Here is a 10,623-nt window from a genome sequence, read left to right on the forward strand (position 1 = left end):
TGTTTTTTTTTCTCTTTTTCTTTCCTTATATGTTGGTATGTCTGACTGTGTGTGTTTGTGCGGGTTTGTATTGTTGTGTCTCTCTTTCTCTGCTCTGTGGTTTTGTGTGTGTGCCTGCATCTCTCTCTTTGCGTTTGCCTGACTCTAAGTGTGAGTTTATGTGTGTTTTTGTCTCTCTCTCTCTCTCTCTTTCTTTCTCTCTCTCTCTCTCTTTCTCTCTCTCTCTCTCTCTCTCTCTCTGTGCCTTTGTGATTAACTCTGTGTGTTTTTGTGTGTATTTTATCTCTATTTCTGTCTTTGTTAGTTCGGATGTTTGACTCTGTGTTTTATGTGTGTTTGTTTTGCATCTCTCTCTGTGCCTTTTTTAATTTAATAACTAGATAGGTCAAATCGGTTGTAGTTTCGTCATGAAATTTGGTGCAGGGGATCCACTCCAGGAATCATTGAATTGTTTTAATCTTTATTTTCAGTGTTTAATTGAAACTCTGATTCTCTTATTTGTCATTGAATGCCTAATAAGCGCTGATAACGTCCTATTCCTTGTGTTTCGGATTCACATACTAACGCATAAATATTGAACTGTTTCTATGTACAATACCGGGCTGACTTCTTGTCAGCCCGATCTGACTTTCGCTTTTCTAAATATTTATTTTAACCAGCTCCAAAAAAAAGAACTGATGACATAAATGTGCTAAGGATTATGACTGAAATTAGTCGTCTCTGACAAAACGCAAGTGCTACTTGTGGGAAATTTACGTCTGCATCAGCATACTGTACGATATGTTTGCTGAAAATAGAATAAAGTAAATTTAAACAATATATACGCATTATTCTCAAAATTTAGAGATTTTGTGGTCACGCATAAGTGGTACCAACCAATAGTATTTTTCTATTGTTATTGGTTTCATCATGCAGCACTAGGAGACTGTACTTTGCATGTGAAGGGATTATAGATACAAAAATGATATCCAGCGTAACCCCATCTAGAAATGTATATCCCTCCCCCCGCCAAATCCTGATTTACACAAGAAAAACTTTTGTACAATTTCTTACAGAATTCTTTCTTTTCTTAACAAAGATACAAGAAGAAAGTAATTTTTAAACTCTAGGAGTCAATTTTCCTTTCAATTTGGCATCCCTGGTAATTCTTAATTAATTTAAGGTATTTGCCGCAATGACGTCAAAAACCGTAAGGTTTTTCCGGATATCCTTTGTCAAACAATGTCCAACGGATAAGTTAATAATTCTAATTTTATTTTTCAAATACCTCCAAATTTAAAATACGATCGCTATTTGATTGTGGAGAATATGTTACAATATAATCTTTCAGAATATGTGGCAATACCTTGACTTTGATCCTGTATCTTTACTTAAACAACGCCATTTCGCTGCCTATGATTTTTGTTTCGGCTTTGACTCGCTTATATTAATGCTACTTATTAATATAAATCAGAAAACCATAAATAAATCAATTTGATAAAAAATCATAAGTAATACTTCAATAAATCACGTATATTATAAGTTTAGTACAAGAGTGTAGACAACATTCAACTTTGCCCTCCCGAAAGCTTGTCAACTACTGCCATCTGCAGCAGCTCACTGCTGATAATCAATCAGTTCGTGGTAATACACTGTAGTAAGGAGCGACCTAACTCAATAGTAACCAAAACTCTAAAAAACGGAATTTTGATACCAATAGTACATCAAAAGAATTGCATTTTAAAGCTGATTTTAAATATATAAGTTTCATCAGGTTTAGTCATACCCATCAATAGTTACGAGCCTGAGAAAATTTGCCTTAATTTAGAAAATAGGGGAAAACACCCCCCTAAAGGTCATAGAATCTTCACGAAAATCACACCATCAGATTCAGCGTATCGGAAAACCCTACTGTGGAAGCTTGAAGCTCCTATCTACAAAAATGTGGAATTGTGTATTTTTTGCCAGAAGACAGATGAAGAATGCGTGTTAATTTTTTATGTCAATTTGTATTGACCAAGTGACATATAGCAATCGAAAATTCTGTCGGTCTGTCTGTCTGTTGGTCCCGGTTTTGCTAGTTTAGGCACTTCCAGATATGCTAGGACAATGAAATTTGACAGGCATATCAAGGACCAGACCAAATTAATTTAGAAATAGTCGTTTTACCAATTCGACTATCTGGGGAGGAGTGGGGGAACGGATATTTCGTAAAAATTAAAAAAATGAGGTACTTTTAACTTACGAACAGGTGATCAGATCTTAATGACATTTAATATTTAGTAGGATATCGTGTTTCAGAAGTCTTATTTCAAATCCTGACCGGATTATTGCGGGGAGTTGGAGGGGAAAAAGTAGAATCTTGGAAAACGCTTAGAGCGGAGGGATCGGGATGAAACTTGGCGGGAAAACTAGGCACAAATCCTATATACGTAATTGACATAACCAGAACAGATCCACTCTCTTCGGGGGAGTGGGGTAGGGGGAGGGGGGGGGGTAGGTAATTGATAAAAATTAAAAAATATGAGTCATTTGTAACTTACGAACAGGTGATCAGATTTTAATGAAATTTCATATTTAGGAACTCGTAACTCAGATCTCTCATTTTAAATCCCAGACGGATCCAGTGTCATTGGGGAGAGTTGGGAGGGGATCGGAAATCTTAGAAAAGGCTTAGAGTGGAGGGATCGGGATGTTCACTTACCTAGGTAGTATTACTACTAGGTAGTATTACTAGGTAGTATATTGAGACTGGTTGGTATTCAGGTGAGAAATTCTGAAATAATATTCTAATTGCATTCCGTGTCCTTGGTTAACTCAAGTAGTGTGAATTTCAATTTTAGTTTCAACATTTCATTGGTAAATGTTTAAAAAAATTGATACCATTCCACTGATGCAAACTTTGATGCAGAGCTTCAAGTCGTTTGCTGAGATCCGCTTCATTTCTGTACATAATAGTTTCAACACATCGAAAAAAATTGCATAAACTATTTTGCAAGGAAATCAAAAGTCGATTTTATAGATAGAAGCTAGTTGGGGACAAATATTTGTCCATCTGATATCTACCCCCCTTCTGAGAGCCAAAAATGAAAAGTCGTAAAAATAAAACCTATAATTCCTATGAAATGTCTATGGCTAAACTGTCCCAGGAAAAAATCAGGACGAAAATTCCAAAAAGCCCCTCAGAGCCATTAGAGGTGAAATTCAACTTATTAAATTTTATAAAGTAAAATAATTATCAAGGTACTATACCAACTTTTTTTTTTAGCAGGGTACGGCCCCTTGGTATTGACATTAGCAAATTACAACCCTCCAGATCCCAAGTAACTCTGGCTGGGAAACTCAAGACCCTGTATTTAAAAAAAAAAAAACTTTCGGTATTATAAGTTTAATAAGACGCAATACAATAAATTAGATCGTAAAACAAATAAATTTATTTTATTTTAAAATAGATAAATTTAATTTATATATTAAAAATAAATAAATTTAATTTATTTATTTTATTTAATGTATACAATAAATTTGCATCGTAAAGAAAAAACACTGGTATGTAGTAAAACCGGGAATATATAACCGGGTAGGAACAATGGATAATTTCAATATACGTTGTAAACCAGAACAAGCAGCAAAATACTTCAAAAATATTTGTGAAGTTGTTACCGTAAATGTCCGCAAAATGGTGAATGTCGAAATTCACCGGTGAATGGCCGAAATACTTTTTTTCTCCTTGGATTTAGTCAGCGTTGCCAGTCAACTTTTTCAGTTTAATACAAGTTTGATGATGACAGATTAGATTAGGTCGGGTTAAGGTTAGCATATGTTACGTTTTTTTTACCCATTTCTGATATTTATAGAACCAAATTCAACTTAATCTAACCTTTTAACCAAACCAACATAATCTAACCCAACCTAACTTTGACTTTTACCATCATAGCTTGCATAAGACTGAAAAAGCTGGCTCGTAAAGCTATTAGCGAGAAGAGAAAAGGGAATTTCGTACATTCACCGTTGAATGTTGACATTAACCAGATTTTGAACATTCACGATAACAAAGTGTTTGTAAACATACGTAATACATAAATAAGGCTACACAAAACTAAACAAGAAAGATGACAGATAATTTTGAACGATATCCAAATATCACAAAATATCACAACATAACAGATGCACTAAAAAGGCGAAAAAACATATTTCCAAATAAAACAACAGTATATAAGGAAATATATCTAATATATATACATATATGTATTAATATAATATATATATGTATATATCTAAGGAAAAAACAGAGTGGAAACAAAAAGCAAAGTATTAAAAATATTTTCTTTTTGTCAGGGCATTTCCTAATTTTCTTTCTTTTCTTGTTTAGCACTGAATACAGACTTCGAATATCTACAGGAAAATTATTTTGCTTTTGTTTTTATTAGTCTCCACTCATTTTAGCTATACGGAAAGTCTTAAATTTTACTAGAAGTCTCTATTTGAGTACTCTAGTCTGTAGATGCATCATTAAAGTCGTATACAAGACAGATCTGAATTAACAAAGCACACTAACTTTCTGAGTAGTTAAACAAGCTTTTGAAGTAATGGGTGACCTAATTCTATTACTAGCGTTATTATGGGAACAACCGTTAACGAATCAGCGGTATATATAGAATTAAAGAAAGAAATGAAAGTTGTTATTTCCTGGAATTAAATTATCATTTTATTCTACCTCTTTACAGAATTTTGACTCAATGTAAGCAAAGAGAATTTTAATAATTTTGGAAGCTTCATTTTTATAACGCTACCGACCAGAATAATGATAAGACGTTAAAAAAGATAGACGTTAATTTTAATAAAAACAGACGTAACTCAGGAGACATGTCTGAATCTAGGTTCCAATAGCTAGTTAGAAATGGCAGGAATTAGTTATTTGAAAAACAGTTGCATGCACACTAATAATTGTTTTCGGGAAGTTGTAATTTGACATGGAGATTACCAATTTTAACAATTAAATATGGAAACGAAAGCTTTTCTTAAACACGGATTGAATGACAAAACGACGAATGGAGGGAAGAGAGGATTGCTTGGTGCCTCGAAAACAGCTTTTATTGCTTTTCTATTTCCCATTCCTGCGTACTTTTTATTTAGGTTCAATGAATAAGTATACGCTCACGTATTTATTCATGTGCGGTTTCTTACATAATTTGGTTCGCGGATTTGGAATTCTACTTTGCTTTATAGGTAATAGTCAAAGACCTTTCAATGTTAGGCACCAAATTATACTATTTAAAATTCTACTCTTTATGAAAATGTTCCTCATTTTCTTCATTGTATCCTCCGTCCGGGAAATCTAACTTATTGTGACTTTTCTTATGTTATTTCACCGACATTTAAAGTCATGACAGCATAATGGCTTGGTTAATAGTGTGCTTTAACGGAGTCGATAAGTACACGGTGATGTCTTTTTGACGAGGTAAAAATGGGGATATTTTTAAGGGGAGATTCTTTTTTCCTCTGAAATGCAAAAGCTGATAAACAAAAATAAAATAGAAGTATTGATAAAGGAAACGCACAAATTCAGGTCAGGTCATAAAGTTCAGGTCATAGGCAAATAATAACTGAAAAACATTAATATATAATAGTCACTGAGCATCAGTAAACAAATAAGAGAAAGGCTAAAATAATGATGGTAAAAATAATAAAAAGACTAATTATAGTTCTAAGTAAAATCAGGTCTTTGGCACCCAAACCTTTTCACTTTAGGATCTAGAATCTGAGTAGTAGTTTAATAATTTCGAGACCTGCAGGTACCTTGGGTCGGAATAGCTGCTTGTTAATTTAGGTACCTCTGGAAATCTAATTAATTAATATAGATGGCATTACAGTCTCTCGTGTAAAGGAACACTGTGTGCAACTTAGAAACAATCAGTTTTCAACCATCATAAGTTCTAAATTTGGTTTCAAGAGATAGAGCTTCTGGGAAATCCTTTCCAATTCTTCTCCTCGGTCATGGCAATCATAAATGCTTTAGAGCAAGAGTAGAACTATAAACCTTGTGAGTTTAAATTTTTGTTCTTACTGGAAGGAGGTAAAGGTAGTAAATCAACGAAGGTCTATTCTCAATTTACTTCTATCTATATTATTGGCAGTGATTTACTAGCATAACTGAGCTTCGTTAGATTTAACAAAATCAGTTAACTAACAAGTCTACTTTTTCGCTTTTAGCGTTTTATTTGTCAGAAAATTAACCAAGTGAAGGAAAAAAGTTTATCAGGCTTTTGCCAATAGAACAGATAGTTTGAAAAAAAAAAAAAAAAAAAAAATCAAAATTGCTGTAATGTGAGCCGTACAATGACAACAATGAAAATGTTACACCTCTTATTTCCTTTTATAAAAGAAAAGCAAACCAGGATTAAAAATGTTGCCTCTGAGTCAGTGATTTTAATAAACAACTGCATCACTCAATCTGGGAAACCCTAAATGAATTACCGTATTCTGCAACAGGCAAGCCTTTTACCATGGAGGCAAGCATGAGCCGTCGAGTTCAAATTTCTAGCCAGAAATTCCTTGTAGATACTAAAGAACAAAGAATTCTTAATAGTAATTTCGCAGTCGACTAAATAATGATTGCGAAAAATGGCAAAATCTACTTATTAGTTAACTAATAAAGTAAATCGAACAAGGCTCTGTCTATCAACTATTCAACAAGCTGGCAACCTTTCTTTTTGTATATACTGTGATACTATCTACATTACTCTTGGGATTTCACTCATCACCCATTTAAGATACCCTTAAATTTATTAGGCATTGAAATTAGCAGGCTCTGGCCCGACGTTAAATTCAAAGGGGTCCAGCCAGCGTTGCCAAAGCTTTGAGATAAACTGTACCAGTTTTTCAATGAAGATTGTACCACGAGAGATTAATTTGTACCATCCGAACAGCAGGTTAAACATTTGCCATACCAAAAAGAAATTATTCGAAAGACTAAAACTTAAACAGATATCCAAGCCAGTAAGCAGCAAGTAAATCAAAAATGTATCGGAAAATTTGGTTTTGCCACAAAATTTCCAAATGTACCGTATTGTAATAGGACCTCTAAATTGTACCAAAACGGTACAATTCTACCGCATTGGCAGCGCTAAGCCTAAGCCAGGTACCAAAGAACTGACTTCCGTTTTACCAAATAGTTATTGGTAGAATTTGTTATTTCGATTCTAAAATAATTTTTCATTTATGGTCAATAGTAAAAATAAACAAAAACTTACGCGATGCTTGCACATTTATTGATGTGCAAAATAAATAAATTAAATTAATACAAATAAATAAAATAAATAAATTTAATTTATTTATTTTATTTAATGTATACAATAAATTAGCATCGTAAAGAAAAAACACTGGTATGTAGTAAAACTGGGAATATATAACCGGGTAGGAACAATGAATAATTTCAACATACGTTGTAAACCAGAACAAGCAGCAAAATACTTCAAAAATATTTGTGAAGTTGTTACCGTAAATGTCCGCAAAATGGTGAATGTCGAAATTCACCGGTGAATGGCCGAAATACTTTTTTTCTCCTTGGATTTAGTCAGCGTTGCCAGTCAACTTTTTCAGTTTAATACAAGTTTGATGATGACAGATTAGATTGGGTCGGGTTAGGGTTAGCATATGTTAGGTTTTTTTTTACCCATTTCTGATATTTATAGAAACAAATTCAACTTAATCTAACCTTTTAACCAAATCAACATAATCTAACCCAACCTAACTTTGACTTTTACCATCATAGCTTGCATAAGACTGAAAAAGTTGACTCGTAAGGCTATTAGCGAGAAGAGAAAAGGGAATTTCGTACATTCACCGTTGAATGTTGATATTAACCAGATTTTGAACATTCAAGATAACAAAGTGTTTGTAAACATACGTAATACATAAATAAGGCTACACAAAACTAAACAAGAAAGATGACAGATAATTTTGAACGATATCCAAATATCACAAAATATCACAACATAACAGATGCACTAAAAAGGCGAAAAAACATATTTCCAAATAAAACAACAGTATATAAGGAAATATATCTAATATATATACATATATGTATTAATATAATATATATATGTATATATCTAAGGAAAACACAGAGTGGAAACAAAAAGCAAAGTATTAAAAATATTTTCTTTTTGTCAGGGCATTTCCTAATTTTCTTTCTTTTCTTGTTTAGCACTGAATACAGACTTCGAATATCTACAGGAAAATTATTTTGCTTTTGTTTTTATTAGTCTCCACTCATTTTAGCTATACGGAAAGTCTTAAATTTTACTAGAAGTCTCTATTTGAGTACTCTAGTCTGTAGATGCATCATTAAAGTCGTATACAAGACAGATCTGAATTAACAAAGCACACTAACTTTCTGAGTAGTTAAACAAGCTTTTGAAGTAATGGGTGACCTAATTCTATTACTAGCGTTATTATGGGAACAACCGTTAACGAATCAGCGGTATATATAGTATTAAAGAAAGAAATGAAAGTTGTTATTTCCTGGAATTAAATTATCTTTTTATTCTACCTCTTTACAGAATTTTCACTCAATGTAAGAAAAGAGAATTTTAATAATTTTGGAAGCTTCATTCTTATAACGCTACCGACCAGAATAATGATAAGACGTTAAAAAAGATAGACATTAATTTTAATAAAAACAGACGTAACTCAGGAGACATGTCTGAATCTGGGTTCCAATAGCTAGTTAGAAATGGCAGGAATTAGTTATTTGAAAAACAGTTGCATGCACACTAATAATTGTTTTCGGGAAGTTGCAATTTGACATGGAGATTACCAATTTTAACAAATAAATATGGAAACGAAAGCTTTTCTTAAACACGGATTGAATGACAAAACAACGAATGGAGGGAAGGGAGGATTGCTTGGTGCCTCGAAAACAGCTTTTATTGCTTTTCTATTTCCCATTCCTGCGTACTTTTTATTTAGGTTCAATGAATAAGTATACGCTCACGTATTTATTCATGTGCGGTTTCTTACATAATTTGGCTCGCGGATTTGGAATTCTACTTTGCTTTATAGGTAATAGTCAAAGACCTTTCAATGTTAGGCACCAAATTATACTATTTAAAATTCTACTCTTTATGAAAATGTTCCTCATTTTCTTCATTGTATCCTCCGTCCGGGAAATCTAACTTATTGTGACTTTTCTTATGTTATTTCACCGACATTTAAAGTCATGACAGCATAATGGCTTGGTTAATAGTGTGCTTTAACGGAGTCGATAAGTACACGGTGATGTCTTTTTGACGAGGTAAAAATGGGGATATTTTTAAGGGGAGATTCTTTTTTCCTCTGAAATGCAAAAGCTGATAAACAAAAAGAAAATAGAAGTATTGATAAAGGAAACGCACAAATTCAGGTCAGGTCATAAAGTTCAGGTCATAGGCAAATAATAACTGAAAAACATTAATATATAATAGTCACTGAGCATCAGTAAACAAATAAGATAAAGGCTAAAATAATGATGGTAAAATGATAAGTAAAATCAGGTCTTTGGCACCCAAACCTTTTCACTTTAGGATCTAGAATCTGAGTAGCAGTTTAATAATTTCGAGACCTGCAGGTACCTTGGGTCGGAATAGCTGCTTGTTAATTTAGGTACCTCTGGAAATCTAATTAATTAATATAGATGGCATTACTGTCTCTCGTGTAAAGGAACACTGTGTGCAACTTAGAAACAATCAGTTTTCAACCATCATATGAAGAACTCTTTACTAGCTTCAAGTAAAACTCACTGATAGTTCCACTAGTTTAAATCATTCGTAAAAGTTTTAAAATATTTTTAGTCTAGAATCCAGGAATATAACCATACGCCTGGAAGGAAGATAGAAGAATAAATATAATCCACAAGAAAAAAAGGATTGAACAGCTAATATATTTAGTGACCGTTGGTCCTCCAAGTTCAGCTCTGCCAAAGATATTGAGTTTCCGCCGACTCACTAATAGAGTGATAGTGAGTATTGCACAAATTGTGAAGATTACAACTCCAAAACTTAAACTTCCAGCTCTAACGACAAATTTGTCTCCCTGAAAAAGCAAAGAACAGTTAGAAAAAAAAGGTCAAGATAGAACATCATGAAGAAAAAATATAATTCAAATAATAAATAAATGGACCACATTTTTTAATTAAATCCAACAATTAATACATAAAAATAAACAAAAAAGGCTTGGCTTTTTGGAAGAAGGTTTAACGCTTTAGTGGCTTTTTTACTCGTACAAGTACACTACGTTAACGTGGCTTATCAACAATTCGCTCAAGGCGTCTTTACTAAGAGATAAAAAGAAGTGAAATAAACTAAAAATAAAACAGAACCAGCGCTTCTTGATTCACAATGTTCTTTGCTTCTTCTGGGGCTAAGGGCGATAATTCGGATCAATTTAAGGGGAAGAAGGATTCCACCCACAAATAAGATTATTTATCTACATAAGACAGAAATAAGACCAATTCTGTCATATGGGGCTGGAGTCAGGGTCAATTCGACTCAAGTCAAACCCGCATGACCTCTTTGATAACGGTTACAAAGGCTAACCTGCTCAATAATAAACTGAGCATGTCACGGAACTACCATGGCATCCATGGAGCTATGACAATGACTTTTT

Source organism: Artemia franciscana, chromosome 16 (genome assembly GCF_032884065.1).
Source record: "Artemia franciscana chromosome 16, ASM3288406v1, whole genome shotgun sequence".
NCBI lineage: Eukaryota > Metazoa > Arthropoda > Branchiopoda > Anostraca > Artemiidae > Artemia > Artemia franciscana.